The sequence below is a fragment of the Myotis myotis genome, unplaced genomic scaffold (genome assembly GCF_014108235.1).
Source record: "Myotis myotis isolate mMyoMyo1 unplaced genomic scaffold, mMyoMyo1.p scaffold_m19_p_11, whole genome shotgun sequence".
NCBI classification, from domain to species: Eukaryota; Metazoa; Chordata; class Mammalia; order Chiroptera; family Vespertilionidae; genus Myotis; species Myotis myotis.
This window is the reverse complement of record NW_023416315.1, coordinates 30760900-30782447: the sequence shown is the minus strand read 5'-3', so window position 1 is coordinate 30782447 and position 21548 is coordinate 30760900. Positions and strand designations below refer to the sequence as shown.

General features: G+C 36.0%; 1 pseudogene; it reads left to right on the top strand.

Annotated features, from left to right (window-relative positions):
* Nucleotides 1–3276: 3276 nt before the first annotated feature.
* On the top strand, nucleotides 3277–3366 carry LOC118666717 (annotated as a pseudogene).
* The last annotated feature ends 18182 nt before the right edge of the window (nucleotides 3367–21548 follow it).

Genomic DNA, 21548 nt, shown 5'->3' with positions numbered 1-21548 from the left:
TTAACCAAATGCCCTCAAATTAAAATGAATCCAATCAATTTCCAAATTGTAGAAGATGTATAATCAGTCATTCTCAACTGGGAGGTTTTTTGCTCCCCATGGAACACTTGGCAGTATCTGAAAACATTGTCACAACCAGGATGGTAGAGACAAGGAATTATTCTAAACACCCTCCAATAAATAGGCCCACCCCCTCAAAAAAAATTATTGGCTCAAACATCAATGCCAGATTTAGGAATCTTGAGTTAGAATTATCATAAAGTTCATAGAATAGACATGTAGACAGAAATTTATCTTCCAGTCCATTATGGTTTTCAGGGGATAGAAAGAATTACTATTGTCATATCTGAAAACAATACAAGGTCATTAAGGATTTAAGGGAAAAGACAGTGCCCAAGGCACTGACATCTTTGTACAACTGGATCTTTTAGTTGTACAAAAAGATCAGTATTTCATGCCTTGAAATACTGATAAATTCTCTAGTATCTTCAGTTTACAATGAGCTTTCTAGAATATAAGCATGTACCTTGCTCATGCAAATGAAAAGCAAGACATTAAGGTACTTTGAAACACACTGACTCCAGATTTCTCTATAGGAGTCCAATATTACAATGATTGGTTAAAGGTCTAAAGAATTAATAAGGGAGATTACAGTAAAAGACATACCATTTCAATTAATTCAGTTAAACATTATTAATGGTACCCACTTCCATTAATTTTATTTTTCCAACCATTTGGACTTAGATGCTAGTCTTCAGAGGCAACAAAGAAGGAGAAAAGGATATAGAAATTCTTCACATTGATTCTGTGGCAATGATCTCAAAAAGCCTAGTGGGAACAAGCAATTTAAGGAGGTACGAAAGCAAATTGACTCCATGGGAACTTTATTAGGTAAGAGGCAGAGAGGCTTAAAAAAAATGGCTCCGTCTCTGAAGAGAAGGAAAAGCTTCCCTGGCAACATCTTTTGCTTTCCAAGCATTTCATTTAAAGGAAATGTCATGCTGAAATCTTGGAGACAAAGTCTGTAACCTATATGTTTTATCATTTGTTGACAACTACCTTAAGTATGAAATAATAGGCTAAGGGTTAATCGATACTGGGCTTTAGCAAGGTGTAACTGGATTACAAAATTCAATTTTCTTTATAATTATAAATTTTAATTCTACAGTGGATAGAGTAATCATTTTGGAATTTATGAAACCCTCCATTAATAGAGGTACATTTATTCTTGTCAAAGTCCTATTATTTCAATGTCAAATTAAAGTAAAAATACTCCAGAATGTCTACCACATTGTTCTTCTAACACCATTAAATTAAAATAACTTGAATTAATTTACCCAATCAGGTCTAGTAGCAGATTCCTAATTTAGAGAGGGGAGGGTAATAGATTTTTAAATTAGGATGATGATTGACCCAAAAGTTCCTTTTCTAAAGGGGATTCTTTTTTTTAATTAAATCTTTATCGTTCAGATTATTACAGTTGTTCCTCTTTTTCCCCCCCATAGCTCCCCTCCACCCGGTTCCCACCCCACCCTCTGCCCTTACCCTCCCCCCCCACCAACTGTCCTCATCCATAGGTGTACGATTTTAGAACACTACTTTCTTAAGTTGCCAAATGGAGGGAAAATAGTTCCTGAGAAGTTTGGAACACACTGCTTATGATAACTCAGAGGTTCACAGTCCATATTAGAAGAATAAAGCCCTTGAGAAACCTAATTAACAGTTTGCAGCAAGCGGGCAAATATTTGTTCAATTATCCAGTGTGGTCTGTAACACCAGTTAATATACTTCAGCATTAATACCCTGAGTAAAATTTGGGAAATAGATGTCTGTGACATGGATAATAGTGTTGGATATATTAATTATCCATTGCTATGTAACAAACTTTATTATATCCTGATTTCCATGGGTAAGAGGTCAAGGACAACTTAGGTAGGTACTATCCAGGGTCTCATACAGTTGTACTCAGGGTTGGGTCATGTCTGAAACTCAGGATAATCTTTCAAGATTATGTGGTTTTTGGGGTTTTTTTTAAATATATATTTTATTAATTTTTTTTTTTTACAGAGAGGAAGGGAAAGGGATAGAGAGTTAGAAACATCAATGAGAGAGAAACATCAATCAGCTGCCTCCTGCACACTCCCTACTGGGGATGTGCCCACAACCAAGGTACATGCCATTGACCAGAATAGAACCTGGGACCCTTGAGTCCGCAGGCTGACGATCTATCCATTGAGCCAAACCGGTCAGGGCGATTATGTGGTTTTTTAAATAACTCGTTTTCTTAGAGTTGTAGGGCTCACAGTGGCTTTTTCAGGGCTAGCAGAAGACATAAGATATCTGCTTCTTCAAGTCTCTGATATGAGTCCCTCCTAAAAGGGTTACCTAATTAGATCAGGCCTAACAAGAATCATCTCCTTTCTGATTAATTTAAATCTACTGATTAGGTAGCTTAATTGTATCTGCAAAATCCCTTCACCTTTGCCATAACACATAATCTCATAATTCCCTGGAGTGAGGTCCCTTACATTAATAGGTCCCACCCATACTTAAGGGGAGAGGAGGTGGGAATCACTGGGCAACCAGGTGATTCAATCTACTACATGGGGGAACTTTAAGGAAAGCAACAAACATAGTAGGGAGCTTAAAAGAGAGGATAAGAAATCATAAAATGGTCTTAGACTCACAATTAGTTATGTCCCAAAGACCTTTCCATAACCAGTGTCCCAATAGAAATAATAATGATGTCAAAGACTGTCTTTTAAGTGAAGCGGCCTGAAATATACAAAGTAGTAAAGACCAATGGAAAACAGACCATGTGTGTTCTCTTGTAACTATTGCTAAAACTTTTAAGTCAGGCCTAAATAGAAGAAAATAGCATATTGGAAAACTCGAGAAGGTGACAGAAAATATTTGCTCTCATTTTATTCTACACAAAGAAGGAAAAATATATTATAGCAAGGCTATTTTGTAATTAAACAAACTATCATTCTTTTCTTAAGAAGTGGAAATTATATAAATGGGTAGTTCATAATATAACTAAAAAGCTCAATAGAATTTTTTAGAAATTCTAGAATCTAGAATTTAAAATCTGGAATCTAGATTTTAAAAGTCATATTTTATCAAACTTACCTTCATTAATGGCTGTAAGGTTTTTCGGATTATAATCACCATTTAGACTATTTTACTATCTTGGCATTTATGAAATAATTGTTTTAAAATAATTTGTCTAACCTTTACATTATATTCAAACTTAAGAGAAAGAAAGGGATCAGTATCGCTTCTCGGCCTTTTGGCTAAGATCAAGTGTAGAAAGGGATCAGTAGAAAAAGGAGGTAAAATAATTTTTATCATAATTAACTTTCTTAAATAAATTTACAATTTAAATTCAGAAACACAAACCATATAAAATAACATAGACCTAAGTCTATTACTGCCTTTGTTGTTTTATTAAATCATGCATAATATACTTTTTAAATGAAAGTAAAGTCTCATTCCTGTATTTACAACCATGGTTTTTAGCCTATTGATTTAAAAAATATTGTGCTTCTCTTTTCAACAGGAAATATGAGATCACTGATAAAGCTTAAGCCCATATGTCTTGATAGAGCACTATTCTTTGTACCAGTTATTCTCTGTGCTTATTGTATACTTTTAATTATTTATATTTCAAGAGGAAAGGCTTAGCTACCTGATTTACGTACTAGTTGTAAATCCCAGTCCGTAAAACTAGCTGTACAGAAGACAACTAAAGCTTACTTGTGGATATTATAGGTGGTTCTAAAATTAGGGTAATCATGTAATTCTGAAGAATCACAGTGAAAAACAAAAAACAAATTTTCTTTTGGAGAAATAAATTAAGAAAAAAGAGATTCAAGTTTCAAATCCCCCTGGACTAGGACATACATCAGGGAGAAAGATATAATTTCACATAGAGCCAGTTCTCTATTAGAAAGGGGATGTGGGCTCTGGGAAGCATGCACTTAATTCTGACTTATGCACACCACATTGTTGTCCATAGAATTGTACAAATCACCCCGTGAAAAAGGTTAATCAAATGTGTAGCGTGACTTAGGATAAAATGCCTGGGATGGCTGACCAATTCGATTCATATGTCCTGGTGGGGATCCATAATGTCTCAATTCTTAATTATCTAGTCTTTTGTGCATTAAAAAAATGGCCAATAAAATGTCAGCTGAGAAACACACTGTTCATTCCTTTCAGGTTTATTTTAAACCTATTGCACTTAGGCTAGAGCTAAATCAATTTTTCATGAATATCTACCCCGGTAGATTGCACCTCTAGCCAGTTCAGATCCCCAGAGAATTTTAAAAAAGAGATTTATCAAGTAACAAGTAACACCTCAGGAAAAAGAAACAGGGTTTTTAATTGCTTTATGCGCTCCATAATTGAAGGCAGGCACCTTCTTGAGGCACTGGCTGCCAGGCGGAGTGAGACTCCAGTTGGCCCTGCCTAATTAATCCTGTGATACAAACCTTCTGGCTTCAATTTTCACATTTCTGTCTCTTTTTAGAGGTGATAATAAAACTAAAAATTTATGTTGGTTACTGTATGACTATAACTGTGCCAGCAGAACACAAATAAAACCATATGGGCTAAAGAGACCTTGTCTCCACATTCCTGGTTTCCCTGTGGTCGGAGGCACGGGGGCAAGCTTTGTGCAAACAAGAAAAGGTAGGGAAAATTCAGTGGCGGGTGGAAGTACAGGTCAACTCCTTCTGCCAGTTTACTCTGTTAAGGTGACTCATTGAAGCATATGCTTTTTTATTGAGGAAAAAAAAATTCTCAAAATAGAATTGTGCGCTCTGAAAGTTCAACAGCTCAGTGACTACAAATCACAAAACTACAGTAGAGCTTTTAATGAAAGACAAATTGGGCAGCTTAGCCTTTTGAAAAAGCTGTCAGAGTGACAAGTGTGGGGTCTTGTACCTTAATAGCTTACATATGAAAACTGGTGTAAAATATCCTTCAATACATTTTCTGTGATACAAGCAATGTCGTGAGGCATAAGCATCCCACATCAAGAGCTGACTCCATTGTTGGCACAGCTCAAAATTACCTCGCTTGTATGAAGAACCTTGATTTGTAATGGGATATTATTTTTAAATGTCCTGTGGGATGATACTTATATAAAGAGGTGGTATATTAAAGATGTCGTGTCAATAATACATAGTTAGTCCCAGGGAAAATTTTATAAGCACAAAAGCATATGGATTTGTCCTTAAATTAATGAAATATGATATTTATATTGCTTAAATCATAGTATGAAAACACTAAAGTTGTTCTATTATATGATATTTTGAGCAGTTTTTTTTTCTACAGAATATTTATTCTTCTGTCTTGAAATACCAGTAGCATGGTATTTTCAAAAACTGGAGTAAAAAACTGAAAGGTACATCAGATCATGCTGTTCATTTATACTTCACACATTTTTTGGGAAAGCAATTTTTACTGTGCTATGTCACTCTCTTTAACTTTATCCCTTTTAAATCTATATTTTTTAATAAAATTTCCACTATTATTGCTGAATTTTTAAAAATATGGGAGATATCTGGTGGTCAACAATTATATTTTTTTCTTAAAAATAAAAACAATTTTGTGTCTATTTCAAAATAAAATGTTCTATTTTAAAATTTGGCGGGTATTTTTCTTTCTTTTTAAGCAGAAGCATCTTTTGGTGCTTGGGACTACGCTCCAACCAACTGAGCCACTTGGCCAGGGCATGCAGAAGCATCTTAATACAGGCTCTAATACTCCACTCCCATACACCTAGTTAAATAGATACTAACTTTTAAAATACTATTTTCCACTGGTTATGCTTATATGCATGCATACAAAGAGGTATGTAAAAAAAAAAAAAAAAAAAAAAAAAAAAAAAAAAAAACTACTTTTGTTGCTACTTCATAACTGTAATTTTGCTACTGTTATGAATCGTAATGTAAATATCTGATATGCAGGATGTATTTTCATTGTTACAAATTGAACATAATGAAAGCATAGTGATTAATCACAAAAAAAAAAAAATAAAATAAAAAAAAAAAAAAAAAAAAATAAAATACTATTTTCACTAGATAAACCACCCAATTTTTATAAAAATCAAATGGTCTATTCTTTTCATGTATTTACAGATAAGTGCTTTAAATTTTGTAGATCTAGAAAAATAAAAATATGTTCATAAAAAGCTTTATAACATGTGGACTTTCATACTTTATAAACAATTGAATTTTATAGAATATTCTTCATATTATAGAATATTCTTCATAAAGGGGAAGCTTTGGGAACTAGGTTCAGGATTCCATAAATATAAACAGATATGAACAATTTTAAAAAGGAAAAGTTGCAATGTAAAAACTATAAAGGTTCAAAGTATGGCCAGTGATATCAAAAACATCACAACAGAGCTGACATTAATAGCAGTTGTTGAAATTCTACAAGTCTTGTTCACACAGATTTGAAATAAGCTGTTCAACCTTTTAATGTTGAATATATATATTATATAAGTGTACATGTACACACATATTATAAAATGAGGCCATATACTAATATATGACAATTTTACTCTGATTTCTACTTTATGATTTCTACCTTATAATTAAAATATAGAGGTCTTTTTTTTAACCATTTGTTGGTTAATTGTTTTTACTATTAAAACGAACTGAGTATTTACTATATGGCAGTTTTTGACTAAAAGCTTTTTATATGATCTCATTGAATCCATGTAAATTCCTACCTCAGAGTCACTATTATTCTCACATTTAAGTAATGAGTCATATGGGGCTCACAGAAGTAATGAAATCTCAGTAAAAGTGAGTGGCCTTGGCTTAACCTCAATTCTAACTCCAAACTCTATCCTTTTATCATTCAAAATCAAAATGACAGCTACACACCTAATTGTAGTTTTCCTGTGTTTTCAACAAAACTATGTCTCCAATCAACTTTGAATCAGCACGTAAGGTACCAACCTCATAAGCCAATTCTGTTACTTATCTACCAAGTGATGTGGGAAGTAATTAGTATGAAAAGTCAAAGGATGGCTGTGAACTGTCACCTGCTGTTTTAGTTCATCAGGCACTCTTTCTTCTTCCTCCTGGGGAACCAACTCATCCAATTCCTTCCAGGCTCAACTCTCCTGTTGTCCCATCTCTGGATTTGGGGGGAGGGTGTCAACCCTAGTACTCAGGGGATTAGGCATGTAACCCAGGCCTGGACACAGTGACACATCCAGGAGAGGGTAGGGAGTTCAAGCCAGTACAAACAGAGGCATTCCCTGGAAAATTCTACCTTTGGTCTGGGTGTAAGGATGAGTGCTCTTTCCTGTCAGACCCCAAAACTGAGATAATACACTATAGGCATGAAATTGTATTCAGTCTGGGCCCCTTGCCAGTCCCCTGATGCACACACATTCCTCAATACTTGAAGGAATAGAAGAGAATGAGGGCAACACAGGAGGAAATACAGAAGAAGAAAAGCAGAAAGCCTAGAGACATAGGCTGCTTGTCTGTTCTTAAGAGGGCTAGGGGTAAGGGTTAGGGTTAGGATTAGGGGTAAGGGTTAGGATTAGAGCTAGGGTTAGGGCTAGGGTTAGGGCTAGGGTTAGGGTTAGAAATTAGGGTTAGGGTTAGGGTTAGAGTTAGGGTTAGTGTTAGAATTTAGGGTTAGGGTTAGGGTTAGGGTTAGAAATTAGGGTTAGGGTTAGGGTTTGGGTTAGAATTTAGGGTTAGGGTTAGAATTTAGGGTTAGGGTTAGAATTTAGGGTTAGGGTTAGAAATTAGGGTTAGGGTAAGGGTTAGAATTTAGGGTTAGGGTTAGGGTTAGAATTTAGGGTTAGGGTTAGGGTTAGAATTTAGGGTAAGGTTTAGGAATGTCACAGTAAAGGTTTTGTACAATTGGCTTTGGTACTGAGCCAGCTGGAAAGGTTGCATTGAAGTCAAAATAAGGCCCCTTCTGTTTGGTGGCACCATGGCTGTCCCTGCTTAAAGTTTCCCTGCCTAGGCTGCATTAAATTATCATCAACATCAGTCTTGAAGGAGCATTCACTTACCCAATGCTTTCCTCTCCTGAATCTTGGGCATAGTCCAGGTTGCTTGTTTCCACTCCCTATAACCTTTTGACCTGCATTTCTAGCATTACTTCTTTAGCACAATGCCCTAGTTTACCACAGTTAAGACATCCCCCTTTCCTATTCTGCTGACCAGTGAGCAACATCTCCTTTAATGTGGCAGCTAATACCATTCCCTGAATGCAGGCTGGTCCAGTATCAGCACAAACACGGATAAAATGCTTCCATCTCCAGGTGAGAGACAAGCCTCTGGGACAATATTAAGCCTCTGGTAACCTTCCAGTATTAGTTCCCCTGCCACATAGACTTAATTCAATTTGCTAATTTAAATCAGTCTGAAATAAGGTTTATTGTCTAACTTTATTTGTCCTAGGGTGTGGACAGTAAATGACACTAATTGGATTTCTGCTATCAGTCTTTTTGAGTATATAGACATAAGCTTTGGTTAGGGAGGCAAAATGCAAATTATTTATGTTTAAATGTCCTTGGTTTAGGGAAGATAATATTTACTAAATGGCCCCTGTTTGGCATTTTTTTTTTTAGATGGTTGCAAACTGCTCTTACATGTGAGCCACAAAATTAGAAAATTGACTCTGTAGGTCTTCGCATACACTTAATACAAACTTTCCTAGGATTCCTAAGTACATGGAATAAATTTGTCATTTCTCTCATAGAGATTTTTAGATAAGGTCTTAACTAACATCCTTTAAAAGTCATTTAAGGTCTTGAGGCAATCCTTTTGTATTTCTACCTTTTGAGGCCTAATACATTGATTTATAAGTACAGTTCCTAGGTATTTGAAGGGCATTGCCCACTGTATTTTTTCCTAGAGCAATCTCTAAGTCACATTTAGAGAGTTTCTTTTAAAACCTTTTACTTTCTTTTAAACATAATCAACTTGGCTGCTTTTCAGAAAAACTAAGAAACATGCTGGCCAATACTTCAATGCATACATCTCAAGTAAAAGTAACTTTTTCTTTATGGTGTCTCATTAATGGTGAGATTTAATGCCCGAATAATAACTTTTGGGTTACTTTGTGAAAAGTAGTGGAAGAGATTTTAAAATTTCTCCTTTTTAAATTTGCTTTTAAACAGTATTCTTTTTGCAAATTTTACTGTGGACTTTGTTAGAACCAATTGCTTATATGTATTTAAACAGAACACAGTTATTAATTTTTATTTGATAAAGCTTTCTATGTGATTTTGAGTATATTAGGTCAGCCTAATTTAGTTTAAAATATTTCTTTTAAGAGGAGAGAATAAGTTCTTGAATCATTCCAGGGCCCTTGAAATGTCCCAAAGATATCTCTCAGTTAAAGTCTTGAAATTTAACTTGAAAAGACTATCAAATATACATAACCCAAGGATTATTGTTGTAAATGTTTCCCTCCACATCCCACATAGTTCAGGGTTCAGGGCCTGGAAGAGGAGCTGCACACAAATGAAAGAGAAAAGACACGAGATAATTTGGAAATATTGGGGGACCAGGCAGGCAAGTCCAACTCAAGGAGAAGGACTTCCACTGGTGCTCAGGCCTCACCAAGCTTTCATAGTCAGAGGTAAACAAGGTAGTGGTTACCATAGTTACACAGTTCTTGTGAGTTTCACTTGTTTTGACCATAGTTACACTTCCTGCACTTCACTCAGCCCATTAGCTTCCCAGATAAGATCTGGGGAGTGTTATAAGGTCAAGCCTAATTATGCTAAGAGGACTGTGCCCTCGAAGCTGGGACTTATTTGTGACTTTGCCAACAGGTCAGTCGAGGTTTAACCCTATGTCAGTTCCCCACATCTCACCCTTTTTTTATTATTAAGCTACTATAATGAAAATAAAACTTAAACATCAAGAACAAAATTCTGGCTTTTAAAACAATAACAAAACAATGCCAATCTGTAACATCCTTGAGAAGGCCCTGAGCATTCCTGGTGTTAAGCTGGATTTAGATATAGGGTAGCTGCTGTCAGCCAAGTCTCTGTTTTCTGGGTACCGATCTCAGCTGGGCCAAGTCTCTTTCTGTTATCTGGGTCCCGATCTGAGCTGGGCATGGGAAGCGGGAAGCAGCCATGGGGGCAGGAGACCTCCCACAGAAGGGACGAGTGTTCAAGCCCCTGCATAGTTGGGGGGGTGAGGATCTGTGCCCCACCTGTTGACCCCCAAGTTCTCTCGTGATGGCCCCTCTGCGACTGTGCCTGTCTTAGGTTGTTCCTTCCCTGAGGAATCTTACCCATCTCTGGCTAACCAGCCACCCCCCGGGGCCAAGCAGGGTGACATGAGGTTCAGTTTTGTCTCCTTGGTAGCCTATGCCCCTGTGGCCTCCATGCCCAGCAACTGCCTTGGGATCCCCTTGCCTGCCGTCAGGGCCCTGGCATTCATCACATATCTTGGGGAACCCAGGTTTCTTCTCCAGATAGGGCCCATCTCACGCCATTGGGCAAAAGACAGATCCATGGCACTGGCCACCATGACCTCAGCAAGAACAGAGAGCTCAGGCAACAGCTGTGGGCAATTGTAAGAGGGACCCCCTTGGTAAAAAGGGCAAGAGAGGCCAATATAGAATGCTCAAGTGCCTTCCCAGGGGGCCTTCCACACGGAGGAAGGAATTAAATCCTTTCATGTCCTTATTAAATTGCTGCCAAACATTCAAATAACTAGTTTGTAAGTTTGTTTGGGATAAATGTACAATATGCTGTTGTAAATATCGAAAATTATTAATGACATTGTAGAATAATATCATGTAAGGATATTCTTTGCTCTAGGCCATGGCAATTCAATTTTAAACTGGCTGTCAATTTCTTTTTGTATAGACAAGCTCTTAGTTACATTTTCTGCACCTCTCCCAGGAGCAAATAGTGATAGTCCCCTACTTCCTTGCCCCACCCATGTTCCTACATTAGGTGGGGGGTCAGCCCACATAAGGGTTCTTACCCATGAAGGGTCAGGAGCATAAGTCTGAAATACTTACACATTTGCCCTAGGTAATATTACCGTACAGATGATTACTGCTAGCATAGCAAGAAAGATGTTCTCAGGCATCCGACTTCTGTACCGTCTTCTTTACCATGCCCCAGGTGGTCTCCGGGCTGTTTGTTGTCTGGCTCGTCCTCCTCCTGGATACACTTGGAGAACTTCAATTTAAAAAAAAGATATCTTTCTTTTTCACTAAGTAACCTACAGGGTTACTTCCTGGATGTTGACTGATAGTGCCGCAAGGCCATGTATTTCAAGTCAAAGTCATTAAACATTTATGGTGACTGTACTTATTTTCAGATTTGGTATTTTAACAGCAAATCATTAGATTATCCTATAAATATTAGTGGAAGATATTTCAAAATTTTAAAATTTCTTCTTTTTATTCAATTTAAGATAATATTTTTAAACAGCATTCCCTTTCAGCTTATTTGCATATACAGAGGGATCATGGGAAGCCTTCAGTAACTTTTTTAGAAGAATTTTACTTTACTAGGATTCAACTGCTTACAAAGATACTGGCTTCTTATAGTAGGTACTTTTATTAATAAAGTTAGTAAATTTAGTAAAGTTTTATGTCTGATTCACGAGGTGCAAACGCTGCCCCACCTCCAGCCTAATTTAAAATGCAGCGGCGAGGAGCTTTTGTTATTTTAAATTACATCTTAAAATTCTACTGCTGTATTTTAAGAAATATTAAACAAAATGTTTTTCCCTTTCTTAGAGGCAAAAACTTAAAATATATTTATTAATTTTTATTTGATAAAGCTTTCCATGTGATTTCAAGTACATTAAATTGGCTTTATTAAAAAATCCTTTAAGAAGAGAGAATAAACTTTTGAAAACATTTCAGGGCCCATGAAATGTCTCAAAGTCATTCCTTGGTTATAGTTTTGAAATCTAACTTGAAAGACCATCAAATATATATATGTGTATATATGATTTAAAGATTATATACTTTTTATAATTATTAAGAGATATCAATTAAAACTGATCTTTGTATATAAAAATTGTGGTTGGGATCACAGAATGTATCCTCTTTTTCAATTAGACAAATGTTGAAATTTTACTATAATTATATGATTTCTCCCAATTTATTTAACCAGAACTTTAAACTCTTAGCTGGCAAGTTAAATATTTAGCATTTCTTTGTGTTGATAACATCTTATATTCTTAATAATAAACTTCAAAAATACAAGACACAATCAATAGATTTAATTCTGTCCTCTAGATTTTTCATGAGGGAAATTTAGATTAATATTTTAGCATTTTGTTATTTCAGAATAACTAATTCAATTTAGCAAAGTCCCAAAGCCTTGGGCTGCCATTGACTGGAAACAGGTAACCATTAAAATGCAAATTAGTTACATTCTTTCTACCAAGGATGGGAAACTGGAAAGCAAGCCTGTCTTTAGAAGTTGCCACTGGCGGGAAATTTTTGGCCTACCTGCTTGTTCTGTTGGGGGAAGGGAGGCTAGCCCTTCCTCCATTAGAAATTGCCTTCGGAAGCCAGCCTTAATTAAAGGGCATAGCCGTCTTTTACCTGGGCTACTTAGATTTTTATAATTAATATATTTCAATAATTCTTGAGATTCAAATCTAATTATTATTTTAAGGCATATTCTTTAGCAAATTTTTGTAACAGAGACAATTTTACTGAATTTTCTTTTACCCTTTTAGGTTAACTTTTTAACACCCTTCATTAGCATTTAAAAACTGTTCTTTACTATGGAAATGCAAATCCTGCTGCTAGAATCAGGTGCATTTCTTCCATGGGTAAAATTCGCCATTTTTCTTAGGAAATAATCAGTCTTGGGTTTTATTTTGTACATTTGTAAAGAGATTTCAGCTCAAAACTCTATTTAAATGTCCAAAATTGGACGATGCGCGCATTAGTTCCAAGCCAGTTTTTCTCTTTACATGTACACAGAAATCCCCGACGCATTTTTAAATTTTGTAAAACTTTCCAATTACGAGAAGGAGATTTTAAATTAGAATACTTGGGGAGGGGGCATCCATATTGGATCGCCATGTGCTCCCTTCTTCTCTTCCCCCACATCCTGCTTTGGGGGAAGTTTCAGCAAATGACTCAGATGGCGTATTTTTCCCAAAGTCATGCTTAATAGAAAAAGACATTTTAAATGTTTTCCTATTTCGCTTTCCAAAGTTATAGCTAGCACCCAAGGTTATCTTGGCCGAAATTTGGTTATCATAAGATGTTCTCCGGTAATTTTTAAATAAATCATTAAGTAATCTCATTGTGGGAGAGCTTATAGCTCTGCCCTCTCCTGCCACCTTTGAATCTCTCCACACCAGAGGCGGATTCAGCAGCAGGGTTTCATTTCTTATTACAGATTTTAGATTCCAAATATAAATTACAATTTTAATTTGAACAAGAAACCACATTAAGATGACCATGGCACTCTTTTTTTTTTCAGCCTGATTTAAAGGAGTACTTTTTAATATTCCAATTTCTTTGTAATTTGGCATTTTTGCACAGGTGATTCTATTAACGGAGAATTAAACATTTAAAGATTAGGACATGGAGGTGGAGGGAGCCATGAAGGCCATTCGTCCCGTTTTTTTCTTTTCTTTCTGCTCCTCTTTAGGAGCGGAGGGTTCAAGGGGAGGAGATTTATCCTCCTTGGCCTCTCTCAAAGGCTCTAGTAAATGAAATACTGTGTTCCAGAAGGAAAAACAGTTTTTGGAGGCAAGTTCTTTCCCTGCTGCTGAGCTTTTTTTCAAGTTCTGACTAATTTTTTGGCAAGCATTCAAGATCTAATGTACCTTTTTCAAGAAAACAAGGGTTATGTTCAATAACAACATGCAAAAACTATAAGAGATTACCTTCTAAAATTTTAACTCCTTAAGCATGCAAATCAAAAGTCTATAATAAAGTTTCTTACTTTTTTTTTAAAGCCAAATCTACTTTTTTAAAGCTGAATCCTGCCCCATTAGCCTGGTTAAGAAAAATGTTCCCACCCCGCTTACAGATCCGGACTTCTGCAGCTGATTGTGGGCTTTTGTGTGCAATGAGATAACCCCCTACCTTTACGGTGAATTCTCCTACCTTTATGGTGAATTCTTTGTTCCCCACCTTGCTGGTGAAACTTCGTTTTTTCTCTCTAGCGAAACCTTCACTTCCAGATTTCCCATCAGTGCCAGATGTTGTAAATGTTTCCCTTCACGTCCCGCGTGGTTCAGGGTTCAGGGCCTGGAAGAGGAGCCTCACACAAATGAAATAGAAAAGACATGAGATAATTTGGAAATATTGGGGGACGGGGCAGGCAAGTCCAACTCAAGGAGAAGGACTTCCACTGGTGCTCAGGCCTCACCAAGCTTTCATAGTCAGAGGTAAACAAGGTAGTGGTTACCATAGTTACACAGTTCTTATGAGTTTCACTTGTTTTGACCATAGTTACACTTCCTGCACTTCCCTCAGCCCATTAGCTTCCCAGATAAGATCTGGGGAGTGTTATAAGGTCAAGCCTAATTATGCTAAGAGGACTGTGCCCTCTAAGCTGGGACTTGTTTGTGCTTTGCCAATAGGTCAGTCAAGGCTTAACCCTATGTCAGTTCCCCACAGATTATATTACACACTTTTTGCAATTATTTTGAAAAGACATCAATTAAATTCAAACTGGTCTTAGCATTAAAAATTTGGTTCAGACTATAGAATTAATCCTTATCCTCTAATTAGGCCAACAAAATACTATATATCCTAGGTTGAAATTCCACCACATGCAATACACATAAGGACCACAATACACTCCAAACCACCAATCTCTCCAGAGAAAACACAAGAACCATTCCTCATAAAAAATGAGCCTCCACAGTCCATGCACTCTGCCTCACAACCATACAATTTCTCCCAACCTAACCTGAACGCCAAACGCCCAGAAACCTCAAACTCTAGCCATCAAGCCAAACACCTAGCATTTCTCAAACTAGCAACATTTCCACATCTCTAAGGATATATTTCAAACTAAACACAGGGCACATTCAATTAATAGATTCAATTCTATCCTCTAGATTTTTCATATGAGGCTAACCCTAACCCTTACCCTAACCCTAAACCCTAAACTCACGCCCTAAACTCTAAACGAAACCCTAAACCTAACACTAAATCATAACCCTAACCCTACAAGTTACCCTAATTCTAAACCTAACCCTAAACCATGACCCTAACCTGAACCTAAATGTTAGACCTAACACTGAACCCTAAGCCTAACCCTAAACCAGTGATGGCAAACCTTTTGAGCTCAGCATGTCAGCATTTTAAAAAACCCTAACTTAACTCCAGTGCCGTGTCACATATAGAAATTTTTTGATATTTGCAACCATAGTAAAACAAAGACTTATATTTTTTATATTTATTTTATATATTTAAATGCCATTTAACAAAGAAAAACCAACTAAAACAATGAGTTCGCATGTCACCTCTGACACACGTGTCATAGGTTCACCATCACTGCCCTAAACTAACACTAACCCTAACCCTAAACCAGTGATGGAGAACCTATGACACGCGTGTCAAAGGTGACACACGAATTCATTTTGGGTGACACGCATTGACAGAGACAAAAAATTGCATAATTCAAATATCTGTCTCTTGCAACAGCCAGAGTTGGGCATCACTCGAGTAATATTATTACTCACGTTACTCATGCTCAATAATGCAATTCTAAAACCGGATGTAAACATGTACATCAGTGTTGTGTAGCAAAGATACATAGTGAAAACATCCAAGATACATTGTTCCAATATTGATATTAATATAAAAAGGTTAAGAATTGCACTATAAAGAGATTAATCTTTACTCATGACATTTTATTTTTACTCAAGTGACAAAATGCCCAGTTCTGGAAACGGCCTCGTTATTATCAACATGTGCCTCAGGTAAGCTTCCCGTGTGTTCAGGTGCATTAGGCAAACAGATGCACTTGATCGCATGTTCGTTAGGAGACAGGAGTGGGAGGGTTAGAAGAAAAAGATAAGCACAGTGCAACAGTGCTCAACGGGACATTCTGCATGTCAGATAATTGATTACAGCACCATGTATTTGTTGGCTATACATACTATCTTTGAATTGTTTTGCACCAGGAGTCAGTGCAACAACACTGCAAAAAGTTAATAGGTAAGAAACCTATCAACCTTTTATACAAAATGCTGTGATTAATATTTATTTATTTTTGCAACCTTGTGTTGGAAAATAAAAATAAATAAATAAAAAAGCAAGATTGAATGATAAAGGAAGTGGAAGTAGCAGTAGCCGACCCTTTCAAGACATATGGACTGAGATGTATGGGATTGTCGACAGAAACAACAGATCATTGTGCATCCTGTGTAATGAAACGGTAGTAAGCAGAACATGGGATGTAAAGAGACATTTTGAAACTAATCATTGTCAGCTCTTGAAAAAAAGTATCTATGAAAGGAAGGAATACATTTCTAGGCAACTATACCTCTATAAAAGTCAATCAAATTTCATCATTAAATTTGTAAGATGCTCTACAAATTTAACATCAGCAAGTTACTGTATTGCTCACTCCATAGCTCAGCATGGAAAAGCCCTCAGTGACGGAGAATTTATTAAGGAAACATTTCTAAGATGTGCACCAGCTCTATTTCACAATATGAAAAATAAAGATGATACTATTAAAAGAATTTGAGTTACCACTCAGTAGAAATACTATCAAAGACAGAATAATAGATCTTAACAAAAACGTACAACATCAATTAAAAAAAGACAAATAGTTGTAAAAATTTTTCAATTTCTCTTGCTGAAACTACTAATGTCACATCAAATACTCAGTTGGCCATTATTGCTAGATATTCTGATGGTCTCACAATGAGAGAAGAGTTGATAAAGTTAGAATAAGTGCCAATAAGTACATCAGGAAACGAAATATGTAAGGTTGTTACAAAAACATTCAGTGACCTAAACATTGATATCTCTAAAATTGTGTCAGTCATGACAGATGGGGCACCAAATATGGTGGGAAAAAATGTGGGATTCCTGAAATTGTTTATGGAAGCTATTAGACATCCACCTGTACCTCTTCAGTGCATTATCCATCAGGAGGTGTTGTGTGCCAGATCGGGATTCTCAGAATTGAATGATTTAATGTCAGTTGTAACAAAAATTGTGAATTTTATAGCTTCTCGACCCCTTCACAAGCGAGAATTTTCTGCACTTTTACAGGAAGTTGATTCAACCTACAGTGGACTACTGATGTTCAATAACGTGAGATGGCTGAGTTGAGGTAAAGTACTTGAGCGATTTGTGGAGTGCTTTGAAGAAATTACGGTATTTATTGAGAAGAAGGATCTGGCAAACTTTCTTCAGATTAATGAGAATAAGAAGGTCAGCAATTTGATGTTTTTTACAGATCTCTCTGTTCATATGAATGAACTGAACTTAAAATTACAAGGTTTTGGAAAAAGTATTGACATTATGTTTGGATACATCAAATCTTTTGAAAGCAGACTTAAAATTTTCAAGCGAGATATTGAAACTAAAACTTATAAGTATTTTCCTCGGATAAAAAAATATTTTGAGAAGGCCACTACAACAAGTGAATGGAGTCCCTACTTATGTACCAGAATATAGTAAACTCATTATTTGAACAGTTCAGAGAAAGATTCAACCAATTTCGAAGCCTAGAAAAGATCATTAAAATAATTAAGTATCCAGACATAATTGTTTACAGTACTTTGGAATTAAAGGATTTCCAATGGATGCAAATTGACGATTTAGAGATGCAACTTGCAGATTTTCAAGGTAGCATTTGGATTCATGTGTTTGTCGACTTAAGGTCGAAACTTGAAAATCTGGAACAAAATCATTTGAATAACGAAGAAGAGTGCAACTACGAACAAGAAATTTTGAGTGCTTGGAACAGAGTACCTGACACTTTTTAGCGACATAAAAAATCTAGCAATGGCTTTGCTAACAATTTTTTCATCAACATATTTTTGTGAGACTTTGTTCTCAGCATTAAATAATATTAAAATGAATAAAAGAAACCGGCTAACAGATGAAGTTAGTGGCATTTGCTTGGCCTTGAAGTGCACCAAGTATGAACCTGCAATCGAAGAATTAGCAGACAAACTTCAGCACCAAAAAAGTCACTAATTTCTAGTTTTTGTACCATTTGATTATCATTGTTTTTATTATTTTTTCCTAAATGTACATTGTTTTTCTGTTTTTGTTCATTTTATACATATTTTTTGGTTGATTTTTCTTTGTTAAATGGCATTTAAATATATAAAATAAATATCAAAAATATAAATCTTTTTTTTACTATGGTTGCAAATATATAAAAAAAATTATGAATATTTCTATATGTGACATGACACCAGAGTTAAGTTACGGTTTTTCAAAATTTTGACATGCCGAGCTCAAAAGGTTCCCCATCACTGCCCTAAACACTTACCCTAACACTAACCTTAACCCTAACACTAAACTCTTACACTACACCTAACCCTAACCCTAACACTTAACCCAAACCATAAGCCTAAAACATAACCCTAACAGTAAAACCAAACCATATCCTTAAACCCTAACACTAATCCTAAACCCTTACCCTAACTCTAAACCATGACCCTAGCCCTAACTCTAACCCTAACCCAACCCTAACCCCCAAACCCTAAATCTAACCCTAACCCTAAACTCTAAACCTAACCCTAACCCTAAACCCTTACCCTAACCCTAACCTTAAACTTAACCCTAAACCCTAACCCTAATCCTAACCCTAAACCCTAAACCTAAACCAGCAGTCAGACAACCCCTGAGGGGTCCCAGATTGGAGCGGGTGAATGCCGGGCTGAGGGACACACACCCCCTGCCCCTGCCATGCACGAATTTTGTGCTCCAGGCCTCTAGTTGTACAATAATAATATAATATTAGATTCTGGATGGCAGAAAACAGGGATAACCACTGTTTAGCCAATAGTGTCTTCTGAGTGTGATTTAAAATAAACAATTTCCCCAGGAAAAGAGCCAATGGGCCTGCATATGGCAGGGAAGTGTGACACAAAGCAGCAGACTGGCTGTAGCAAACACAGGAAAGAGCCAATTTCCAAACGCTCAACAGTTTTAAGCCCTACAAGCATCTCATTTTTGTTTTTATCTCACCCTTACATGTGTAAAACCAGACTCAAAGTTTGCTCACTTAAAACCACACACATATATGTACACAGCCCTTCCGGATTTTCACATGACCAAATTAAAAGTCATTCTTAGAATTCTATCTTCATAGTCTACTAAAAAGTGGCAGATGTACTGGAAAGAATAGTAAAGTTGGATAAAGTATAAACAAACAGCTATTGTGACTAGATGAAATAAGGATGAAATAAGCTAAAAATCATATGCTTTCAACTTTAGCTTAGTATCTCAGCTTTGCCACTTATCAGTTATGTCAGTTGATTAGTGTTTCTAAATTTCCATTTCTTTTCAATACAAGAGAGGAATATCAAAGTCAATTTCAATAATGGAAACAAGCTATGAAAAGAACCTAAAATAGATGCTCAATAAATTGAAGGTTATAGCTATTTTTTTATTATTATTATTGATTTTTACAGAGAGGAAGAGAGAGGGATAGAGAGTTAGAAACATCAATGAGAGAGAAACATCGATCAGCTGCCTCCTGCACACTCCCCACTGGGGATGTGCCCACAACCAAGGTACATGCCCTTGACCGGAATCGAACCCAGGACCCTTGAGTCCGCAGACCGACGCTCTATCCACTGAGCCAAACCGGTTAGGGCGCTATCATTAATAATATATTAAGTCTGTGTATATTTCACTAACTAAAGCCCTCGGGGGGGGAAACACATGGCAAAAGGGAAAAAGTTGATTTCATGTACTAATTTTTATTTTTCTGACTAGTCACAATAAGCCTCTTCTAAAGATATTAGCAATCAAAATTAATAGATAAAAAACAATGAAGTATCACATAGTATTATCACTTTTGCAAACATTAAATATTCTATACAGATCAAATGTTCTATTGTGACTATTTTTTTTAGTGAATCTTATAATTTAAGTGTATCATGTTTCCCTAAATACTCCTATTTGTCTTCTGTTTTCTAAAATATGGTGAGAGAAATTTTATGGTCTCACATTCCAGTCCCACAACATTCATCATACGCAGTCTATATCATATAATCTCTATTCAACCTTTGTTATGTATATGTTTGGACAAAATATTACATGAAAATATTTAATTGGAGGAGGATTCATTTTAAATAGAGTGAAGGCAAGTTTGAAAGTGACACCCATCATATATGATAAAATAGCTCAGTGGTTTCCAAACATTATGCTCATTGCAATCACTAGAAAACTAGAAAAAGTACTGATACCCGTACTTAGTTATTTATTAACTAGTGGCCTGGTGCACAAAATTCATGCACATTAAATGGTTTAGTGGTTTCCAAACATTATGCTCATTGCAATCACTAGAAAACTAGAAAAGTACTGATACCCGTACGTAGTTATTTCATGCACATTAATGGTTTAGTGGTTTCCAAACATTATGCTCATTGCAATCACTAGAAAACTAGAAAAAGTACTGATACCCGTACGTAGTTATTTATTAACTAGTGGCCTGGTGCACAAAATTCATGCACATTAAATGGGGATTAGAGGAAATATTTAAATATCGCTACTTGCCCTTTCTCTATAATAGAAGTGTCAGAGATTAAAGAAAATTAATAAAATGTATATGAAAATCTTCCTCCTGTCAGAGTCTCACTCCCCATCCATCTGCTACTTTATCATTTAATTGTCTTGGGTGTGGCCTTGGCTTTGAAACTTTTCAAAGAACACCTAGTTATTCAAGCATTCAGCAAGTTTAGGAAACAGTGGACTAGCTTATTCAGTTTCTGGCTATTTCATTTCTTTATCTCCAAGCCCAAATATTCATTAGAGAAACTTTTATTTTGTAACAGAAATTGAAAACAGACCAAAAAACTTTTTCAATAATTAATCAAATTAATATGTCTTATTCTCCAATATTTAACACACTCTGGGACTAAAAAGGAACAAAAAGGTATAAGACACAGATTCTGTCTTAAGTTTTTAAAAATATTTTTTAAATGCAAGTAGGCCACATAACTACAGCCGTCACAGAAATTCCCAGATAATTTTCCTATACCCACCAAATTTTATTTGGCAAATTTTACTAAAGCTTTGTTAATACTCAGATTGATAGCTAGAAACTCCTTAACTGATATCCATCCTCATTGGACGTGACCAGAAAGTGACATAGATGCAGCTTTTTCTGACTCATAACAATACTCTATTTTTTTAATCTGCCAGCTAGGCCCATCTGTGTGGACACATCAAATTCAGGGTGGAACAAAAGTAGGTTTACAGTTGTGAGTGCCTGAAACACAGTTTATTCTTGTGTTATTTATTAACTAGTGGCCTGGTGCACAAAATTCATGCACATTAAATGGGGATTAGAGGAAATATTTAAATATCGCTACTTGCCC